General features: G+C 43.3%; 1 protein-coding gene across 2 annotated transcripts in view; it reads right to left on the bottom strand.

The window, feature by feature from the left end:
• Positions 1-19051: 19051 nt before the first annotated feature.
• The window catches only part of MALT1 (MALT1 paracaspase), an 81507-nt gene continuing 76066 nt past the window's right edge, over positions 19052-24492 (bottom strand). For both annotated transcript variants that reach the window (XM_032776381.2, XM_032776380.2), the window contains one exon: positions 19052-21922. The gene's annotated coding sequence lies outside the window, so the exon portion shown is untranslated. The remainder of the gene's footprint in view (positions 21923-24492) is intronic.

Raw genomic sequence — 24492 nt, 5'->3', positions numbered from 1 at the left:
GACTGAGTGACCTGGCTGGAGGGCTGAATCACTGAAGGCCTGCCAAGTAAGGCTGACAACTTAAAGGGGGTGCCAGGAGCTGGAAGAGGCCTGCAGAACTGCATGCAGCAGCAAGAGGTGCTCAGGAGGTAAATATCACCTGTAACTTACTTGAACACACAAGAAGCAACTGCTCATCAAATAAAGGGCAAAAAGCATATATATATTTATATGAATTAGTCAACAAATTTAATCAAGCAGAGGGGGAATATTGATACCTCATGTTGTTAAGGATTTAAGTTCCCTTCCATTATCATCCATGGAGGAAAGAAAATGGACTGCCAATATCTCTGTTACATAGAGAACAAAGGGATTAATTTAATCTACAGCAGATCCCTTGGAGGTAAGAAACTATTGGCCTTCTGGCAGTTCAGAAATGAAGCACACTAAGAACAAACACAGAACTGATGGATGTTAAAGGACGTATTCATTGCAAACATAGGATTGTAGCCAGGATATAAAAGGTTAAAATGTCCTGCCTGTGTAATTGAATACCTTGTTGTTGACATCCTCCAGCAGTTGTGATCCTGGATCAAGACTAGTTAGCTGGCAGTTGTTCCTGTTGAGTTTGAAATATAATTTTAAACACATAGTGTTACCTCAGACCATGACACATCCTTTGAGAGAACAAGTTGCTGGGCACATACACTCTGCACATTACTGCTGCATGCTTTTCCTCTTACTAATTTTTGTCAACCTCATGAATGCATCACATCTAAATTTTTTTAAACCCTTACAGGTGGCTCATTTATGTTCACTTCTAAATGAACTCACAAGCTTCCAAAGATCCTAAGCAATAGCATATAATATTGTAATAAATGTGGGGATACCTAGGACTTCATACTTGCCTTCCTGCTGCACACCAGGTAACTCACAGCAGCAGAGAGGCTGGAATTCACGTCCTCCTGTTCTAAGGACACAGGTCCTTACGATAAGCTAAAGGAGAATCTCCCATTAGCAGTGTGGGGACTATGAGACACAGATTAGCAGTGCCAATTCCATCCATATACACTGCCTAGCTCATTCCAATACAGTAAGTTAAGCAACACATTTTCAGAGGATTTGAAGGTGAAATCTTGCGATGGTTTTTAGTTGACACTCAAACATATGTATTTTGATGCAACTTCAAATGCTGGAATGTCAGGGCATGCAATAGCTCAGAGAGCAGCAAATAACCTTAATTTGAAAGATCTTTTTAGATTTGCGCTCCTGGAAGTTCTGACAATCATCTATCCCCTATCGTCCACTGGCAAAGCCAATGTCACACTCGTTAGTGCAGCATAGTGTCCTTGAAAATAAGAGGCCAACATTTCTATCTCTTGGGCTTTCTCTTGTAAAGCAGAGGAAGAAAGTGCTTTAACCATAGCAAGTCTAGCATATACAACAATTTGGTCTTGGACCAACAGGGGCGCTATAACACAACTCAACTGAAAGGTTTCCCATTCCTCAGCATACACTGATCACTCACTGTATTTTGGTTGAGAGTCACTGAATACATGATAAGTGTCTTATGATAGGTTATATTTCTCCCCTTACCCCACCCTATATGCTTTAATAACTAAAATCCCATCTGCACTAGGATTCTATGGCTCTGGACATAATTATGCTGAAACCAATACCACCCTGAGGGATACATTTACCTCGCTGTCATCCCACAATATTTCAGACAGTCTCATCTTGAGGCGTAGAGGGGGACCAAACCGTGTTTTAATCATGTTCCCAAATCATGCTATAGACTTGCTAAAAGCCAATGTTAACAATTCAGAAACATGGTTACCATATGATTTGCACCTGTTTACCCCATCAGACCAGACTGTGTTAACATGTCAGATCACCACCATGTCATAACCAGGACACAGTGGTGAAGGCTGCCCTTTGAGCACAGCAGAGGGGTTTCTCTGTAATAAACAATAGGAGCCATATAATTGATTTTTGTGTTACAAAAGTCTCTTTCCCCTGCCCTCTCCCCCTTAATCAACAAAACCACGGCTATGATTACAACTCAGTGGATCAGTCACCTGCTGTACTCTACCTGCTGGCACAGATAAATGGCTTGGCATGAAGAACTGCTATTTTCTAATCAAAATGACCCCATTATTTCCACTCAGACCAAGTCTGATAATCAAAAAGCTCTTTTGAGCAAAATGTGTTCTTTGGAGATGCAGTGTTGAAGCAGAATATACAATGGTCCTCCATATATCTCATTAGAGTGACCAAATGTCCTGATTTTATAGAGACAGTCCCGATTTTTGGGTCTTTTTCTTATATAGGCTCCTATTACCCCTCACCCCAGTTCTGATTTTTCAAATTTACTGTCTGGTCACAAAGCAAAATCCACCAGGCTTGGAGGGTTAGCAAGGCCATATTTAATAGGTTATAGGGTACTGTCGAAGGGACTGTAATTAATAGTCCTTAAAAAACAGATTTAGCACTTGCTGATAATCTCAAAGCACTCTCCAAACATTACCGGACTAAGCCCCGTGAGGTAAATATTGTGGGTGTTTCTCACATTTTACAGAGAGGAAACCAAAGCACGTGAAACGAAGGTCAACATTTTCCTAAGTGGCCTCTGATTTTTGGTGCCTTGATATCTTGGTGCCAACTTTAGAGGGCTGATTTTCAGAGGTGCCAAGAACTCACAGCTGCCACTGACTTCAGCTGGAAATAGAGGTGGTTCAGCACTTCTGAAAATCCAGCCCTATATGTCTCAAGTTGAGCATCCAAAAACTGAGGGCAAAATCTTCAAAAGTTGCCAAAGTGACTTGCCCAAGGTCACACATTAACTCAATAACAAAGTTCCTGGCTCCAACTCCCATGATGCTTCTCCTAGACATTGGTACACCTCTAATAAGTAGATTCTTCTATTCCCTTGGAAACATAACACATAGTATAAGAACATAAGCCAAATGACAACTAGCATTATTACCATTACAAATGGTGCAAATACAGAATTTGGGAGTTCCTTAATTGACGAGTGAGTCTATACTCCAGACAGATCATGTTGAATTTTTATTCAGCACTATTGCTAAAATAACAAGATTATCGGAGTCTGCCAGACACTCTGTGTGTCATCAGAAACCCATAATTTTATCTTAATTTCTTCTGCCATAATTGTAGTGGGCCTGGGCACTGAAGTTACTGAGTCCAGACTCGTTCCTGATGCATCACAACAGAAGTCAGGAGTTTTCCAACAGAGATTAATCTGGATCATTGAGAGGAGCCTGGACAGTACCTTCCAACATTTAGCTCATGTAAAGGCACAGTCACTTGAGTGAGGCTAAAAAATTACCCATGCTGAGATGCGGTCAAATTCTGCACCCAATTTCACTTAGTGACACTCTGGGTAACTCAATGGGGTTGCATGAAGTTCAAGTCCGTGCAGAATGTGTTCCAGAAACAGAAGCATTAATGTTTGAAAATGAAGCACTAAAAAGTACTACAGAATACTTGAACTGCTCTTGCAATCAGGGCCGGCCCTAGACCAAATGGCACCCCAGGCGAGAAGCATCTTTGGCGCCCCCCCCCCCATCCATTTGTTAAGCTTTTGAATACCTTATTTTTAATTGAATTTGTAGCCCATTTCATGACTTTGATGCACGATTTATTCCTATCATATAGGATGATAAATTTGCATGCTAGGATCTGTATATCTGTATTTATTCATGCCATATATAAGCAGATAAAAATAGTTTCTTTTAAGATTATAGAAAAGTTTTAATTTTTAAGAATAACTGAAATTGGGACTGTCCCTATAAAATTGGCTGTGAGGGGCATTGAAAGTGAAGACAAATAGCTTACATGTGATGTGATAGAGAAGAGGGAAGTCCTTGGAGAGATACAAAGAGGGTGACATAGTTAAAGAGACAGACTAGCAAAATGATCTTTGCAGAAGCATTCTAAATGGATATGAGTGGGGCACAAATGCATTTTTCAGGGCCAGAGAGAAGTGTTTTAGTTGTGTGTATGGATGAGAAAGGCCATATCTTAGAAATGATTATGTGAAATCATCTGCAAGACAGAAGAAGAAAGGTTTGGAGCAGAGAGATTTGTGAAGAATTCACATAGAACATAAAAATGGCCATACTGGGTCAGACCAATGGTCCACCTGGTCCAATACCCTGTCTTCTGACAGTGGCCAGTACCAGATGCTTTGGAGGGAATGAACAGAACAGAGCAATTACCAAGTGATTCATCCCTTGTTGTCCAATCCCAGCATCTGGCAATCAGAGGCTTAGGGACATCCAGAGCCTGGGCTTGCATCCCTGACCACCTTGGCTAATATCCATAGAGGGCCCGACAGATGGCTGTTAAATTTGTGGTTATGAATGAGATTATCTAGAGCTAATTTATAGAGGGGAAGTGAAGGGAGCTAAGGACAGTGCCCTCTAGAACCCTCACAGAAAGCTGCCGGGGTGGGGGAAGGAAATGCTGAAGGATCAGTTAGAGGGGCAGGAGGAGAACTAGAAGAGATCAGAGACCTGGAAGCCAATGGAAGATAAGATTAAGTGCATAACTGATGGTATCAAAGGTGGCTGCTAGCTGAAGGAGGATGAGGATGGAACACTGGTTCTGAGATTTGTCTAGGAAAGGTTATTAGAGACTTTGCTGAGAATAGTTTCAGTGGAAAGCAAGGGGAAGAAGCTGTATTGGAGAGGGTCTAAAATTAACTGGAGGAACGGCACACTAGACAGCGTTCAATGAGCTTAGAGATGAAAGGGAGAAAACATATGGGATGGTAGTTGGGGAGGCAAGTAGGGTCAAGGGTGGATTTTGTCAGCTGAGAGTGACTGAAGCATGCTTGTACTGTGATGGGGAAAAGCTGGAGAAGAGCAGAGGTGAGAGTAAACCAGTCCAGTCTGGCATACCAGCAAGAGCCAGTACACAGCCAACCATACCGGCGGGGGCAGCTTCCCCAGGCCAGAAATTTAAAAGGGGCCTGGGCTCCCAGCAGCAGCCAGAGCCCCAGGCCCTTTAAATCACCACCAGTGCCCAGGGCTCCTGGCCACCGCTGCAGCTACAGCTACCATGGGGCTCTGGCGGTGATTTAAAGGTCCCAGGGCTTCCAGCTGCCACTACCACAGCCAGAGCCCCAGACCCTTTAAATTACTACCAAAGCAGCGCTGCCAGAGCCCTGGGGTAGCAGCAGCGGCCAGAGGCCCTGGCCCTTTAAATCACCGTCAGAAACCCAGGGCTCCAGGCTGCCACTGCAGCTACTGCTACCAAGGGGCTCCGGCAGTGATTTAAATGGCCCAGGGCTCCCGGCTGCTGCTACTGCAGCTGGAGCCCCGGGGTAGTGGCAGTGATTTAAAGGACCCAGAAATGTAAAGGTGTCACCCGAGGCTCCGCCCCTTCTGCCTGAGGGCACCCCCCCCCCACAGGACACACACAAGTCCCTTAAGTTACTTTCACCTCTGGCAACAAGGTGCTTAGGTGAGAATAGCTTATACCTGTTCCCCAAGCAAAATAAACTGTACCAGCACAAAGACTTCTGCCGGTATAACTGCATCTACATCAGGGCTTTTGGTAGTATAGAAATGTCTCCAAAAAAAATCATCCCCCAACCAACATAACTAAGCTGGCAAATGTTTCTGGCCTCAAAGTTAATGTAGGTTCTACTTGGCTAGAGTAAGGTCCACTGTGATTCGGGACCTTGAAGGAAGGGACAAGGATGAGGGCAATCTTGTATAAAGGTTGTCACTTCTCATCAGGGATCAGTTTAGAGCTTACAGGTAACTCCACCTGGCTTTGCATTTCATGCATGTCTTTCCCACCTACATTTACATTTTGGCCCATGTCCCAGAATCAAGTACAAAATCAATCCATTTGAGAGTGGACTGACTCAGCAAAATCCGTTTATTTGAACAATGATAATTTTTACCAGCTGAGGATCCCCAACTCAGTGCAGTAGGTGCAGCTCTGTTATAATTCTGCATAAAAATAAGCAATACTAATGATAATTTTCTCTATTACAGCATCTTTCATCTGAGCATCTCAGGCACTTCACACAATCCTGTGAGGGAGAGAAATATTTACAGATATTCTATGGGAGAGGGAGTAAGTAACTTGCCCCTGGGAATGAAATCAGTGCCATAGCTGGGGACAGAACCCAGGAATCCTGACACCTGCTGTACCAGAAATGATCACTGGATCATAAAGTGCCTCTTCTTCCACAAACCACATGCAGTTAAGATACAATAGTGACTTTCACAGTGAAGTCAAAAGGGGTTTTGACACTGGATCTCAAAACTATATCACTATTGTTGGTGCTTCATTAATACATATATTAAATAGTAATAGTATATTTAGAGTATTTAAATACTTAGCATCTGGAAGCACATTTTATAAGACAGCTAAATATCATGTGGTATGTACAGTATAGTAAATTAAATACTGGATTAGTGACTTGTCATACTTGTTTCAATTTATGAGAAAAATCGCGAAGTTGCCAACACGATGATTAAAATTATTTCTAAGTAAGATCAGAGGAGGAAGTCATAGTCATTTCCTCCTGTGTTGTAACTCCGAGTGACAAAAGTATGTGTGGAGAATGGTTGCTGTGGTAACACAAACCTCACAGTTATTGCCGTTTCTTGTGTAGGCTGTACATGGAAACAGAAATGAGGGGAAAGAGTTGTGGGGTTTTTTTTTAAATGGCTTTTAAAATAAACCTGGTACAGATAAACTGCAACAGTGATACAATATAAATAAAAGCCATTTAATTCAACTAATGCAGAAACATGCTTGCTGTATCCATAGTCAATTGCACTTAAACTAAAATAGCTAGTAAATTAAGTAAAAAACAGAACACCAAAAATAAACAAACAAACAAACTTACCACCATTAAAAACATAAGAATGGCCATACTGGGTCAGACCAAAGGTCCATCTAGCCCAGTATCTTGTCTTCCGACAGTGGCCAGTGCCGGGTGCCTAGAGGGAATGAACAGAACAGGTAATCATCAGTGATCCATCCTCTGTCACCCATTCCCAGCCTCTGACAAACAGAGGTTAGGGACACCATCCCTACCCATCCTGGCTAATAGCCATTGATGGACCTATCCTCCATGAATTTATCTTTTTTGAACCCTGTTATAGTCTTGGCCTTCACAACATCCTCTGGCAAAGAGTTCCACAGGCTGACTGTACATTCTGTGAAGAAATACTTCCTTTTGTTTGTTTTAAATCTGCTGACTGTTAGTTTCATTTGGTGACCCTTATAACACAAGAACTAACACTTCCTTATTTACTTTCTCCACACCAGTCCTGATTTTATAAACCTCAGTTATATCCCCCCTTAGCTGTCTCTTTTCCAAGCTGAATAGTCCCAAGTTTTATTAATCTCTCCTCATACAGAAGCCGTTCCATACCCCTAATAATTTTTGTTGCCCTTTTCTGAACCTTTTTCAAGTCGAATATATCTTTCTCGAGATAGGGCAGCTGCATCTGCATGCAGTACTCGAGATGTGGGTGTACCATAGATGTATTTAGCTGCAATGTGATATTTTCTGTCTTATTATCGATCCCTTACTTAATGATGCCCAACATTCAGTTTGTTGGGGTTGTGTGTTTGTTTACTGCCCCAGCACATTGAGTGATGTTTTCAGAGAACTATCCACAATGACTCCAAGATCTCTTTCTTGAGCGGTAACAGCTAATTCAGAACCCATCACTTGATATGTATAGTTGGGATTATGCTTTCTGATGTGCATTACTTTGCATTTATCGACACTGAATTTCATCTGCCCTTTTGTTGCCAAGTCATCCAGTTTTGAGAGATCCTTTTGTAGTTCTTAGCAGTCTGCCTGGAACTTAACTATCGTGAGTAGTTTTGTATCACCTGCATATTGTGCCACCTCACTGTTTACCCCTTTTTCCAGATCATTTATGAATATGTTGAATAGGACTGGTCCCAGTACAAACCCCTGGAGGACACCACTATTTACCTCTCTCCATTCTGAAAACTGACCATTTATTCCTACCCTTTGTTTCCTATCTTTTAACCAGTTACCAATTCATGAGAGAACCGTCCCTCTTATCCGACGACAGCTTACTTTGCCTAAGAGCCTTTGGTGAGGGACCTTGTCAAAGGCTTTCTGAAAATCTAAAAACACTATATCCACTGGATCCCCCTTGTTCACATGCTTGTTGACAGGGCTGGCAGATTTTTATAACTTTTGGTGGTGCCCAGAATGTGTCCAAGTCCTCGTAAGCCAATATATATTTTTAAAATACTGTAAAAATGGATTGGAAACAGTAAGCATTTAACAGTTTCCCTATATTGCACAATAGCACTATCGAAAAAAAAATATTTAACTAAGAATATCAACTTTATTAATACTTTGAATACGGAAACAACCAAGCATTCTTGGATCAATAACACTCAAAAGCAAATACTTGCTAAAATTAAAACAAATATAGCCCCTTCTTTTGTGATGTTCTTCAGAAGGCAGCAAACACTTTCCATTGTTGTTCAGTTCTTGAAATGAACTCATCCAGGAGACTTGCAATGTCAAATTTAGAGATAGAGTTGTTATGAATGTGCAGAAATCCAAGTGATTTAGACATTCTTGGCCAATTGTTGTTCGCAAATAATTTTTCGGTCTGTGCAGGCAACTGAATGCTTGCTCTGTGGTGCAGGTTGTAGTCGGATGTGTAGAATTATGTGTAGAATAATTTCAGGAGAATTGTAACTTCTGACAATATGTTACTTAAGCCTTCATTTTGTTTCAGAAATTGCTTCACTTCGCTCACCGAATTAAGCTGGCAATTTCTCAATCTGCAAATATCACTCAACATTTTTAAATGAAGAGAGAGCCTCTCCATATTAATGTCACCATGGAATGCTTCATTTATTGGGACACTGTCCTGTTTTGAGCCATTTGCTGCATCAGTTATATGCTTCTCCAATTTTACTGCAAATGTAAAGCTCTCTGTTGAAAACCTCTGTTCAATGGCAACTTTGCAAGCATCAATGATCCCAACATATATTTGACAAAAATACTCTTTGTGGTCACTGAAGGTGTGAGGAAGGCTTCCATCTCGGTGGCTTGCATTTTCTCGGGAGTGTAAGATAATCTAAATAAAGATTTCTTGCCTTCTCTACTGTTGTTTCCCAGAAGTGATTGTATAACAAGTATGTGTGCATCCCACTCAACACCTCTTGCAACAGGCCAACTTTCTCCATAATGCTTCCCAATGACATGTTTGGGCTTTGAATTCTTGCATTAGCTTCTTCTACAGGCCCCATGGCTTTCACAAGAACTGTTAGCATAAAGTATGCTGAAAAAGATTGAAGTTGCTTCAAGAATCCACTACATTTTGAGCCAAATCCATCAGAAGAGTAACTGAATTCATCTAGGCAGTTCATCAGAGCCTCAGAGTTGTAGCACAATGATTTAATGCTACTGATCCTTAGTGTCCATCTTGTTGGGCACAATGTCGTAAAGAAGGCTGAAACTCTCTGATTGCTGCCACACACTTTGGTGACTCCCTGGAGACATTGATGAGATCTTTCACCATCGAAAACATATCATGACATTCTAGAATATTATTCAGGGCATCCTGTGTTGTGTCACTCTGGCTCGGACCCCAGTACATTTTATGGATACATTACTGGCTCCATTGTAACACTGCCTCCAGCAATCAGAAAAGGGAAAATCACACCTAAGAAGTGTGTCTTCCATAATTTTGAAAAGAGAAGCAGCAGCCATTGCGTCAGTTTGGTAAAACCCAATAAACTCCTCATAAATCTCCCAGTCGTCACAAAAAAGAACCTTAAAGAAAAACTTACTTGTTCTTTTGACAAACCAGTAGTCTCATCCATTCCAATGGTGGAAAACTTTGAAGCCTTTATCTTTTGCACAATTGGTCTTAACGCCATCATTTTAATTATTTCATTAATAACCTCATGTGACAGCCACTTGTATTTTGTGCGACTAAGCCACTGTCTCAGTTCCTCTGAATCTGTACTGCATAGCAACAACAGTTGCATCAAATTTGAATCACTCATGTAATGCTATTCCTTGCTGAGCTAGGTACTGAACACTGGTAGAAGTTTTGTGCGGTGCATTCCTAGCTGATTGCGATTCTTTTCTGTAACTGGCCAACATTAGTGCAGACCATGTACCAGTGATTGCAGAGCAGCATACTTCATTACCACTTCCTTGTGACAGGAGGATTTTTCATGTGATGTAAAACTATGCAATGTGTGTCTCCAATCTTGAAATCCGGACAAAATAAACATTGGTTCGGCCTTTGTAGAAAATATTAAGATCTTCTTTTCAGAACAGTTTTTGCAGACTGAGCAAAAAGCTCTGTCTTATTTGCTATTGTACTCCAACCGCATAAATCTTGATAGCCAAGATTGCTGAAAACTCCTTTTCTTATCTTGTAGATTTGCCACATCCTTCTTTTCTATAACTTTCAATTTGAAAGCTGGGTGTCGAACTCAGGCCATCACTTGATGAATTACCCTTTTCTTCCTTTTTCTCTGGGTAACTTTACTAAGGATGTATCTATAGTTAATTATTATGGGTCCTACAAATCAAGAATTTGTTGCTGGGATAAAATGGATAAAATGAAGCTGCAATGCGTCGGTGCTACAAGATTACAAGGGCCAATTAAAAGTGAAAGTCAGAAGCAATGCTCACCTACTTCAATGCATTGTATTTTGTTGTACCCGTATACAACCATTTATATATTTTAAAGGATGTAAAATAATCAAGTATTGTTCTAAACATGATCATACCGCAAACTGACCACTGAATTTAAGTTGTGTGTTTTTTCCCCTCAGGTGAAGGCTCTGGAGTGCTGGGGTTGAAGAGTTCACAGTGCAGGAGGAGGTTCAGGGCTGGGGCTGAGAGTTGGGGTGCAGTGGGGTGAGGGCTCTGGGGTGTGGCAGGGCTGGGGAGGAGGAGTTTGGGGTGCAGACAGGCTGCCCCAGGGCTAGGGCCAAAGAGGAGGACTCCTCCCAACCCTCTCCCTGCTGGGAGCAGCAAGCTCCAGGGGAGGGGCCCCCTCTTCCTCCCTGGCAGCACAATCATCCTGCACCACCGTCGCTGCATGTGCTCCTAGGGTCCCTCCCAGGTCCAGGAAGCCTCCTCGCCTCCCCTATGGTGGGTGCTGGCGGGGAAAAGGGGATGCCATCACATGTGCATCTCCTCCCCTGCTGCTACCCCTCACTGTAGCCTCATTGGGAGTGAGGGATGGGGCTGCCCCTTGCCAGCATAGGGCAAGAATGGTGACTGCAGGGGGCGGGGGGCAGCACAGAATATCATGACACTCACCCATGCCCCAGCTGCTCAGGTCCAGGAAGCCCCTTCCCCTCCCCTGTGGTGGGTACCGGCGGGAGGGGAGGCTGCCACTACATGTGCATCTCCTCCCCTGCTGCTACCCCTCACTGTAGCCTCATTGGGGGTGGGGGATGGGGCTGCCCCCTGCCAGCGTGGGGCCGGAGTGGTGACTGCAGGGGGCAGCACAGAGTATCATAACACTCACGCATGCCCCAGCTGCTCAGGTCCAGGAAGCCCCCTCGCCTCCCCTGTGGTGGGTGGTGCCGCAGGGGAGGGGGCTGCCCTCACATGTGGCCTTCTCCCCTGCTGCAGCCTACTTCCCCTCACTATAGCCTCACAGGGATGTGGGTGCCCCTTGCCCATCATGGGGCAGGATGGTGGCAGGAGGAGGGGAACGGACACAGATCACAGGGTCAGACACTTGCCCAAGCCCCAGCAGCTTCTCAGATGAGGTCCAGACTCTGTCTCCTGGACGCTCCCTCAGCATCACCCTCCCAGTGGGTAACCAGGGGAGGGGAGGGCTACACATCATGTGTGCACTTCGTCCTCTCCTCAGGTGCAGCAGCCGCCTCAGCGTGCCGCCAGCACCGCTCTTGTGCTGTAGCCTTAAGCAGTTGTGGCCAGCGGTGGTGGTGAGGGAGCACAGCACAGAGTGGGAGGGCAGCCGCCCGCTTGCTTCAGGTAGGGATGTTCCAGGCCCCAAGGGAGGTATGCAGTGGTGGCAGGCAGGGGCTGCTCCGGGAGAGGCATGAGGGGGCGGCAGCCAGGGCCGGGGGAAGAGACCTGGCTCCAAACATTGGTGGAGCCAGGAATCCGAGCCCTGAATATTCTTGGAGTAGGGGAACCACGGGCTTAAACAACTCACCACCCCTGCTTTTTGACCTCCTCAAAGAATTCTAGTAGATTGGTGAGGCATAATTTCCCTTTATAAAAACCAACTTGACCCTTCCTCAACAAATGATATTCATCTATGTGTCTGACAATTTTGTTCTTTCCTATAGTTTCAACCAGTTTGCCTGGTACTGAAGTCAGGCTTACTGGACTCCCGGAGCCCCCGGAGTCTCCTGGGGAATTGCCTCCTGGGGAAGCTGGGCCACCCCAGTACAGCACACTGGCTTTTGCCGGTACACCGTACTGGGGCTTGGGCGTGGGGCCCTCTTAGGGGTGGGGCCGATTCAGGGGAATTGGTTGAATTGGCCTAAAGACGGCCCTGGCGGCTGGGATTTAAAGGGCTGTGGGCTCCCCACCACTGCGGGCAGCCCAGAGCCTTTTGAATCCTGGCTGGCTGAGATTTAAAGAGCTCTGGGCTCTCCGTGGCTGCGAGCAGCTCAGAGCCTTTTGAATCCCGGCTGCGGCTGGGATTTAAAGGGCTGTGGGCTCCCCACCACTGCGGGCAGCCCAGAGCCTTTTGAATCCTGGCTGGCTGAGATTTAAAGAGCTCTGGGCTCTCCGTGGCTGCGAGCAGCTCAGAGCCTTTTGAATCCCGGCTGCGGCTGGGATTTAAAGGGCTGTGGGCAGCTCAGAGCTCAGCCCGCGGCTGCATGCAGCCCAGAGCCCTTTGATTCCTGGCCGCGGGCCGCATAGTGAGCCTCCACGGGCTGCATGTTGTGCAGGCCTGCTCTATGCATATTTCTAGAAGTGACACTGCTATTAATCAGCTGCCTTCCTTTAGAGACTGGCCCAAAATAGCCTCAGACATAAGCACAATTTTGTCTTATGTTTTAGTAGGCTGTCTCCATTAAGCAATCCCTCAGTGGTTGCTTGAGCCAAGTTCCACTGTATTGCTGATGCTGTTTTTGTTCATCTTGTGGCAGCCAATTAACTGTTGTAGCAATTTCCCTGCATTAAGCATCAGAACTACTTTTATATCATCATTAATTACTGAACACTATGGGCGCGTTTTGTCTTTCAGTGTAAACCCCCCAGTTTTAAATTGTACAAAGTAAAATCTTTCCAATTCCTACAATACATTATGAAGATGTCCCAGATTGAGGTAGCATTAGAGGAGATTTTGGAACAAATTGATAAACTAAACAGTAATAAGTCACAAGGACCAGATGGTATTCACCCAAGAGTTCTGAAGGAACTCAAATGTGAAATTGCAGACCTAACTGTAGTGTGTAACCTATCATTTAAATCAGCTTCTGTACCAAATGACTGGAGGATAGCTAATGGGACACCAATTTTTAAAAAGGGCTCCAGAGGTGATCCCGGCAATTACAGCCGTGGGGAGCCCAGAGCCCTTTAAATCTTAGCCGCGGCCAGGATTCAAAGGGCTCTGGGCTGCCTGCTGCTGCGGGGAGCCCTGAGCCCTTTAAATCCCAGCTGCGGCCGAGATTCAAAGGGCTCTGGGCTGCCCCCAGAGATTCCCGGCCACGGCTGAGGTTTAAAGGGCTCAGGGCTCCCCGCCGCCACGGGCAGCCCAGAGCCCTTTGAATCGCAGCAATGGCTGAGATTTAAAGGGCTCAGGGCTCCCCACGGCTGCAGGCAGCCCAGAGCCCTTTGGATTCCGGCTGCAACTCCAGCGGATGGGCTGGGGCTGGAATTTCAAGGGCTCGGGCCCCCCTCAGCAGCAGAAGATCTGGGCCCTTTAAATCCCTGCCCCAGTCCTGCAGAGCTCCGGGTTCCCCCAGCTGCCAGAGCCCCAGGCCCTTTAATTTGACCCTGAGGGCTCCCAGCCACCTCTTCAGGTGGGAGCCCCTGGTTGATTTAAAATCAAGTATCACCTCCCCACCCCCAACCTTCCTTTTTGGCCCACAGCTGTTTTGGTGGAGCGGCGCTGGGAAGGAGGGTTTGTTTCTGCAGGGCTGGGCAGTGCTGGGGCGGGTTGTTTCCGCTGGGCTGAGAGGTCGTGGGGGGTTGGGGGTGTTTCCGCAGGGCTGGTGGGGTTCGGCCCTCAGCTGTTTTCTTTGGAGTAATGTGGCCCTTGCCACTTTACGAATTGTGCATGCCTGGCATAGAGTAAACATGAAACGTACATGCAGCTGAACCACTTTTTGCAGAGATTCAGATGGATCGCAAGTTAAGTAGGAAGAACACTTGGATTGCATAGTAACACCTGGGTGCTGCAGGAAATAGTATCAGTGAAGGTGGTACTTTTCCCTCTGACTATATAGGACTAGCTGATTGGTTAATTCATTGCTTGTGTTTAAGTTATGGGACCCATTGGCTATTTCTTTCCTGTATTAAGATATACAGGAGGAGAACATTCACCTATAAAAGCAGAGGCAGAACTAAGCACCAGCACTGCCACCAGACAGGGATATGGCCAGCATCATGAACAAAGGCTGAGGGTAAACTGCACCCTATCCCTACCCTCCAGCATATCTACCTCTCCCCCCAGCTTAGTGTCATTCACAAACTTGGTGAAGGTGCAATCCATCCCATCATTCAGATAGTTAATGAAGATGTTGAACAAAACCGGCCCCAGGACCGACCTCTAGGGCACTCTGCTTGATACCGGCTGCCGGTCCTTTGTTCAAAGCTTCAGTTTGTAGCAAAGTTCCTCCAGAGGGAAGAAGCGGGACTGAAGACACAATAGAGGTGTTTCCAGGGCCTTTTATAGCTTTTGCCATTTGGATGAGATTCCATTGTTCTTATTGCGGAAAATTACAGCAACAAGATGGAGTTTGGAATCATATGGGCAAGTCCCATGTCCATGCATTTCACCTAGTGACAGCAGGAAATTCCATCAAGTGTAGATAGGTGTCTCCCAAGGTCCATTGTCAATTAAATGTTCTTTTGATGGGTCCCTCAATTTGAATAGTCTCTCCAAGATCTGCTGGCTAGCTACTTTGTGGGTGGGACCCCAGGGGCAAACATTTCAAATCCAGGTATAGAGCCAATACTTATAACTTCAAATATAAAAATGATATATGCATACAGATAGTATAATCATAACCAGCAAATCATAACCTTTTCATAGACACCTCAGTTGACAACCTTTGTACAATATTTTCTGCAAATATGTAACAGTGGTTGCAACAATGATTTATATGGTCATGTTTTAATCAGATAACGTCACATCCTGTTGCATGATCATTTCTCTAGGCTATGCCACTTAACATACACAGAGAGAAATCTTGGCCCAATTGAAATCAATGGGAGGTTTGTCAATGGTGTCAATAGGGCCAGGATTTTACCTGTAGTCTCAGTCCACTCCAGCATGGGAGGGCTGGAGAAGAAATTCACACACTAGAACTGCCTTTCCTCACTAGTATGTCCAAGCAGCTTTCCTTCTTTACAGGCTGTATTTTTAGTTTGTGTTTATAAGGTCTCCACCATCTCGTTATGTAACATTCTATAGTCACATTGCACCACTGCATTAATGTAAGAAACTCGTTTGTTCCTTAGCTGATTATCCTAAACGGAAAACATTTTTTTTAAAAAGTTTGCCTTCATTCTGCATACAAAATACAAACTTACAGAAATCCTAGTAGCTGGGTTTCAGTCTTAAGTTTAAAAAAAAAATTCTGCTGGTAATTTAGTGTCATTAAAGGACACACACAGGACATTTCACTCAGGTAAAATGCTGAATTAAGTAAACAGGAGTTTTGCCTAAGGAACAAGTGCAGAACAGAGTGCCTGAATGTGCACTCATGTAATAAATGGTGATATACACTAGACCTGGTTGGAGGTTTCCTAATGGAACATTTTTCCTTTAGATAATGCACATTCAAAGTCCCAAACAGGAACAATTTGAATTCAATTAACCTTCTGATGAATTCCTGGCAGGTTTCCATTGAGCTCACCCACCTGCCCAGGCCCTCCCCAACACCCATAGCGCAGCCTTTCTGGTGGGGAAGCTTGGGAGGCATCCAGGGGGCTAGGGATAGCATATTTCATTTCAGAAACAACAAAAACCATCCCCTCTGCAGGAGCTTTTCAGTATTTTCAAAACAAAATATTGTAGAATTTCACTTCTGAAATATCACTCCTCCCCCCGACCCCCCGAGGCTTTTACTCTTTGTCCTGATTTAGGACAAAATGCTTAACAAAACACCACAGGATATTTTTAAAAACAGAAGTGAAATACAGTTTCCCAGCCAGCTCTAATATACAGCTTTTACTCACCACATTTCCATGATGTAGTTGTGGCAGAAAATGAGGCATTTCCTGTGGAGAATTTAGACTTTTTGTTGAAAACCTGAAAAACAACCATTCAGGTTTTTTGAATGAAAAAAATCAAAATGGAAAGTGGACATTTTCCTCCCATTTTCATTGAGTCAAAATTCCAGGTTTCTGTTCACCTCCCCTAGTTACTAGCTTTGTTTTATAGATGTGGAAACTGAAGCTCAGGGATGTTAACTCACTTGTCCAAAGTCACACAATGCCCCGGAGGAGCTGGGAATAGAAACCAGAACTTCACTACTAGTTCTACCAGTGATGGGTTGGAACCACCTTCTGGGGTGCCACCTGATGTACTGGGGTCCCACTGAGCCCACCCATTTCACCAGCCTGAGCTCCCTCACCCTGCCCTCCTATGCCAGGCATGCACACACAGAGGTAGCTGTAGTATCACACAATCAGCTCTGTCAGAAGACTCAGCTTAGGGATTGCTCATCATTCAAGTGCACACCCCCTCTGGAGTGTAAACCTAAAATTATATTGTCTTGCACTGTATAGAGGTCTATACAGCGTATGCTCATGAAATTCGCTCCCTCCCTCAATGTGGAGGAAGATATGCACAGTCTTTTTGCCCCCTCCCTAGGGTGACCGGACATCCCAATAAAATCAGGACTATCCCAATTTTAAGGACTTTCTCCCGCGCCCCGACGAGAGTACAGTCAGGATGCCATTTGTCCTGATGTTATGTTTCCTGGTCTTCGGCAGCAATTCGGTGGAGAGTCCTTCAGTCATGGACGGTCTTTGGCAGTATTTCAGCAGCGAGTGCTTCTGCCTTTGGCAGCAAGGTTTATTATCCACTGCTGAAATACCACTGCAGACCGTCTGCAACTGAAGGGCTCTCCGCCGAATTGCCACCAAACTCCCGGATGGGTGAGTGTAAAAAAAAAAAACCCCCCCCCCCCCCGCAGCGATCCCGATATTGTCTCCTTAACATCTGGTCACCTTACCCCTCCCCCAGTTATAAATTACACAAATTGGGTTTTAGATTAAAGAAAAAACAAGTTTATTAACTACACAAGATAGATTTTAAGTGATTATAAGGGATAGCAAATAAAACAGAGCAGATCACTGAGCAACTAAATAAAACACAAACTGAGTTTATTACACTAAATTAACTGGTTAATATTAGCAAATTCTCACCTGAAAAGTTGTTTTATGCAAGTTGCAGAATTTCTTGAAGGTAAACTGCACTGCTTGCAGCTTAAATCTCCAGGTATTGCTTTTACAGGCTAGATCTTTCTCACTTGGGTTCAGCCCATGCCCTCCTGCAGCTTTGTTCCTTTGTTTCTCCAGGTGTTTTCAGCAGTCTTCCTTCTTGAGCAGGGAGCCAGTGGAGAAGAACCAAGATTAACTCACTCCCCAGCCTTAAATAGGATTGGCATATGGTGGGAATCCTTTGTTTCCCAGTTTGCCCCCCACGCCCTCTTAATAGAAAAACACGAAGTCCAAGATGGGTGTAGTACCAGGTGACATGATCACCTGACCCTGCAGTGTCAAAGTGGCATCTCAGGAAACTTCTCAGGAAGGAGGGAGATTAGTATCTTCAAAGTCTTATTGTCCTTCCTAATGCCCATCCAGACTGATTGCATACTGTCTGGTGGGTGTTCCCCATGTGTTGTAATTGTTACATAGTCAATTATGTCAGACTACCTTTTAACCGCTAACTGGTACACCCTCTAAAGTGGAAGCAGCAAATCCAAAATTCACATAAGGTATAACAACGTTCAACAATTAAAGCTAGACAAAGTCAGACTGGATAAAGGTGTAAATTTTTAAACAGTGAGGGTAATTAACTATTGAAATAATTTATCAAAGGTTATGGTAGATACTCCATCATGAACAAATTTAAAATCACGACCTTCCACTCCCCATCTTCCACTTGTGGCTGCTTGCCCAGAGTCAGTTCCACTTCACTCAGATAGATCTGTGTCTGGAAACCCTTCCTGTTCAATGAACTAGCATACCCCGTAAATGTGTGTGTGTGTGAGTGTGCACACACAAGAGTCTCGTCTGGCTCCCACCAATATCATAAGTCTCATTAAATAATAATTTTAACTTCTCTAGCACCTTTTATTGAAATATCTCAAAAAGCTTTACATGTATCAATCAATTAAGCCTGGACACCCTTGAAAGGATGTCAAGAACTATCCATCCTCATTGTAGATGGGGAAACCAAGGTACAAAGATGATAAATTCTAAGTGTGCAAACAGGGCCTCCAGTTTTGGGTGTCCAACTTGAGACACCTACAGGGGCCGGATTTTCAGGAGGTACTGATCAATACAGCTCCAGCTGAAGCTAAGCGGAATTTCATTCAGGTTCTCAGGTTCTTGGTCTCTAAAGTTGGCCAAAACCAGACATCCAAAAACACTTGCTAATTTTGCAGAATTGGCCATGCAATGAGCTGTGCCATGCAGGAATAGAACTCTTCCTATTTCTGTGACAGTCGCCAGAAGATATAGGTGCCAATCTTGACTTTTTAAGTTCCCTTTTTTAATCACTATTCTCCCCCCCCTCCGTCTCTATTTCTATGATTTGCATTGTCTTTAACTGAAGTTTGAAAGGAAGAGAAAAAGGGACACAAGCTACTGTATAAATCTTTTTGCGAATTACATTTTATTGCAACAGCAGAAAACAATTAAAAATTGTACTATGAACAATAAAACTACGACAAACTTTTAGCTAAGTATCCTATTGTACTACATTGCATCTCAAGCTATAATTTTCATGTAAAAATCAGTTTATACAATAATAAATGCACAGGTATATTTCAAAAATCAGAAAATGTTTCACTATTTTATGCTCTTCCAGAGAAGACTAAAAGCTAGTCTATTTGCATTTATGTTAAAGCTGTCTGTCATTTAGTAAATAAATAATACATTAACATAGAGATAACGGACACTAGGGAATGGCCATTTTTCAGCACAGATGAATTTATAGATTTTCATTAAACACCTACACACAATGCTATTAACCATTTCCAAGTGAGATTAGAGACATTCATTATTTCCATCACCATGTAGAATTACCATATGTAGAGTCTACTCAATATTCCAGCCAAAATATCAGAGAACAGAATTTGTTTTATAATAGGACCATAGAATTACAAGACTAACTCCTCCCCTCTAAACTAGATCTTTGTTCAATGACCACTATCTGAAAAGCCTGGATGTGTTCCACCTAAACCTGTGCAGCATTTTAAATTGAATCTTTAATGTAGCTTATCAAGACCAATAAGCATTTATTCTTAAAGCAATGATTCATCCTTTATTTTTTCCCACCTTTTCATGTATTGTGAAGTTCTGCAAAAATTTTACTAACACAAATTATTTAATAATTGCATATACTGTACAAAGGAAAAAATGAAATGCACAGCTACTCAACCTGTTAGCAACATTACTAGAGAGGAATGAGGCTGATGTATGATCACACTTTTAATATACTTTCAGAGCACCAAGATATTTTGCGATATCTTTAGAAACCTATCTCCTATTGCTTTGAAACTAGTTTCCAGCCACACATCAAATTAAGGGTAAATCCCTGCAGCTTTATTTCTAGCAATGAGCATGAAACCTATGGCCCTGATCCTACAATTCACTGAAGGAGGACAGAATCTTCTTGACATCAACAAAGCTACACACAGGTGTGCTGGTGCACTGTAAATTTCAAGATTGGTGCCTAATATGGAATGTTTGTGCAACAGTGCCTCTGCATATGTATCTCACACCTTTTGCAGCCTGACTTGGATGAGATTCTTGTCCTTCGTATCACTTGGATGAGTTTGCATTAGGTAGCTGGGGATTTCACATTTGTGGGTAAGGTTTTTATTTGGAAAATAAAAAAGGAACTAGTTTTGGCCTTGAGGGGAATGTGCAGGGCTATTTTTGTAACACCACAGCAGGGGTGTGTATGATTCGAGAGCAAAGCCTGGTGTGCAGGAGCATCATTCACATATTTGAGCTCAAACCCTCACCCAGCCATCATACATCAGGCACAAATTACTCTTGCTTTTACCAGGTCTTGCCAGACTGAATATAGGTCTCTATGTTATATGTGCGCTTATATTAATGCTAAACAAACCTAGGGCTTAAATTTAGCCTCATATCTCTTCTCCAAAACAACAAATGGGGTAACACTTATTTTAAAAATGTAAACCTAGTGGAAGTCCTGGAGAGGAAACTCTCATCTCTTCAGAAGTCAATCAGCAGCAAAACTGTAACACTTTTGGATCAAATATTTGGAAGCTCTTCCAAGGTGCAAGAAGGAGTTTCTCACCACTCTAACAATCTGTAGTGAGGCATCCAGCATGATTCTGTAGCTTCATTCCACTTCAATGAATTGTGGTACAGTGTCCTTGATAATTGGCGATATTGCTTTATTTGCCCATTCTTGAAAACATTTCCCCCTTTCCTACCACTATTGCTTTTGTCTTTCCTGCACTGAGCTTGAGCCTACTGACTCTTCAGTCATCTGGTGATTTCTTCCACACACTGGACATCAAGGTTCCACAGAAGGATGTTAATAAATTGGAGAGGGTTCACAAAAGAACAGGAGAATGATTAAAGCATTACAAAACAAGCCTTACAGTGATAGACTCAAGGAGCTCAATCTGTTTAGTTGAACAAAGAGAAGGTTAAAGGATGACTTCATCACAGTCTATAAGTATCTACCTAGGGAACAGATATTTGATAATGGGCTCTTCAGTCTAACAGTTATAACAAGATCTAACATTTGGAAGTTAAAGCTAGACAAATTCAGACTGGAAATAAGGTGCAAAATTTTAAACAGTGAGGGCAATTAACCACTGAAACAATTTATCAAAGGTTAAGGTAGATTCTCCATCACGGACAAATTTAAGATCACAAATGGATTTTTTTTTAAGACATATTCTAGTTCAAAGAGGAATTATTTTGGGGACATTTTATGTCCCTGTATTATAAAGGAGGTCAGACTAGATCACAATGGTACCTACTACTCTTGGAATCTATGAATAGTATGACATGCTCTGCTTGCACACAAACATTTTAAAGAAATTGGAAGTTCCCATTTTTTAAATAAAAGGAAAATTAGAATGTTAAACTCAACTGAGATAGTGCAGGTTAGAACAGGAAAGTCTAAAAATCTATTTATCATTTAGTGATTACTATGCTATTTTAATTACATTTATAAAGTATACATATAGCTTAGTTTCATTAATGTGGACATTCTTTTTACTGCTTTCCCTCTCTCTCTCTCTCCTCCAACTGCTATTTTTTCCATTTTGTTTTTGCACAGGAAAACTGATTTCTTTGTAAACTAAAGATTAGAAACAGGTCCATTATGCATGCCTTTTAAGACGGATATGTCATTATAGAGATAGGTCAGCAACAGCTGAGGACATCAAGGCTTCAGTATTCCTAGAGAGCCTGTGATACAAGAACAAGGCCTCTGCTGTGCAGGTCCTCCCCACCACAAACATGCAACTTCCTCTCAGGGTACGTCTACACTGCACGATTATTTCGAATTAGCTTAAACCGATATTACAAAACAGATCTAATAAAATCGGTTTAGCGCGTCCACAGTGGGATCCCGAAATCGATTGTTTGCGTCCATGGTCCAAAGCTACCATCGCTCGATTTCAGAGCGCTGCACTGTGGGTAGCTGTCCTCAGCTATCCCATAGTCCCACTTCCGTGTTGAGAGCACAGTAGCTGGATGGCGGCAGAAAATATTCCCGGGGGGGCTGGTACAGCCTCACCCCCCTTGTGAGCAGCCGCCAAACACTTTGCCTTTTCGCGGAGTGCATGGCCAAACGCCATATGCACAGCAATCTTTCCTTTTTTTTCACATGGTGGGGGGGGATAAACTGAAGAAGCTGTTCTGAACCACGCCACACACTGTGTTTGAACTACAGACACTGGAGCTCAGCAAGAATGCAAACAATTTTCAGACTGCTGTGGACTGTGGGATAGCTGGAGTCCTCAGTACACCCTCCTCCCTTCATGAGCGTCATGAGTCTCTGGCTTCCGTTACGCTGTTCACGCAGCGCTGTGTATCCTGAGTTTTTATTCAAACGCTTTGGCATTTCGTGTCTGTAAGGGAGCTGGATACAACAGATTGTCTCCCCTACAGCTATCAAACCTAGTATCTCCCGTACGGTCTATGCTGGGGCTCTTTTTCAATTTCAGACTGCATCGCCAGCCGTGCTGATCAGAGCTCACGCTGGGCAACAGGAATTGTACAAAGTTCGCGGGGCTTTTCCTGTTACCTGCCGCTGCATCCGATTCAGATTGCTGTCCAGACGGTCAGTGTGCACTCTGGATCCGCCGGAGGCCAATAACGTCGATTTCCGTCACACGAACCTAATCCGAGTTATGCTATCGAATTTAGCGCTGACTACCTCTCGTTGGGAGGAGTTCCGAAATCGATTTAAGAGCCGTTTAACTCGATATTAATGACACGCGTGTGAATGGATACAGCGTTAAATCGTATATCGCCATTAAACGATTTAAAGTCGCAGTGAGAACCTGGCTCATGCTACATGCACGCTGCTCGTTTTTGCTGGCTGGCACAGCAGCCATAATAGGTGCCTGCTGGTTAGCTCTGGGGCTCCATGTACCCAGCTCAAGCTTCGCTCACCTCATCTCTCCTGCACCTAGCTCCCATGATTACCACACCCGTCTTCATGCTGAAAAAAATTCAAGAAGTGAAGTAATTAGTTTATATTCCATTCTTGTCTCTTGGATTTGAGAAGTTTCCAAGGAGAGAATATGACGCCACTACCAACCCACAATTCCCAGTACTGTCTTCTCTCAAAACATGAACACAGGCAGAGAATGTATATATCACGCTGGAGTGCCTTAGCCAGGCTGAGGCTCTGTAATTCTGCAGAGGTGAATAGTATGTTTTTAGATAATCTGAGGTGTGGAGAAGCTGAATCCAGTCATCAGTGTCATAGTTGTTTCTACTGGTATTTATCTTTTTTATAGTGGGATGATAGTCCATGCTTTTGTCTTGAAGTTAGCACATCAAAGTCACATTGCAATGGCTATGCTTCTGCTCCTGATGGTCTGAATGAGCATTGTTTGATGGTGAACACCTGGGTAGGAATTTGGTTGACAGTGATTAGGAGAGAGGTAGTATTCAGCTGCCACAGGTTGGATGCTTGGGTTGAAAGGTCTGTTAGACTTGCAACATTTGTTCCTTAAATCCATGATGAATGCCTAAATTTAGCAATAAGAGGTTTCCCAAAATTAACCTCCTTCTTTCAATACCAGAGAATCATACTAGTTCCAGGATATTCATAATGCAGACAAACGTGGAAGATCAAGTGACGTGAATAGAGACTAAATTATTTTCTTCCTCAAAAACACAGTAAAACAAACTTTTACAAAAGTGATTATTATGTTGTAGGAAAGCATTACAACATTTAAAGAACAACAACAAATAGACCTACAATAACATAATTGCTGAAGTGCATAAGCCTGGCAGTTAAACGTATACACACACAGGGCCAATTTGTCACTGATTTATCCAGTACATCATGAGAATCAATGAGGTGCAATAAGATGTAATCACAGTGAAATTCTGCACAGCTCACTATACTGTGTTTAAATACAGCTAAGTTTAACACCAGAGACTCGTAACATATCTTTCCGCTTAACCACGTGTCAAGAGTCTACTGTTCTTAAGCAAAAAGCGTTCCCTGTCACTTACATAGCGTGAATGCGTTAATGAAACAACTACGAAGCAGAGCGGAGGAGTACTGCAGGTATATTTCATGATTGATTGTCTTCTCTTCCCTCCAAATTTCATTTGATTTTTAAGTAACGAAAATCACGCAAAATTTTCCAACGAAAGAAATAATAGTATAAGGTGCCATTTGCACCCTTGCCTGAATGAATATGGGTTTGGGAACAAACTCATGGGTACCGAATTTAAAACACTGCTGGCAGCAGGATAAGAAGGCACTCATTATATGGCACCTTTTAAAATTAAAATAACTTTAATAAAACGAACAAACATAAATTCCCACCACTCCACAAACACGCTTAAGTTTT

This window comes from Chelonoidis abingdonii, chromosome 6, assembly GCF_003597395.2.
Source record: "Chelonoidis abingdonii isolate Lonesome George chromosome 6, CheloAbing_2.0, whole genome shotgun sequence".
NCBI classification, from domain to species: domain Eukaryota; kingdom Metazoa; phylum Chordata; order Testudines; family Testudinidae; genus Chelonoidis; species Chelonoidis abingdonii.
This window is presented reverse-complemented; position numbering and strand designations above follow the sequence as displayed.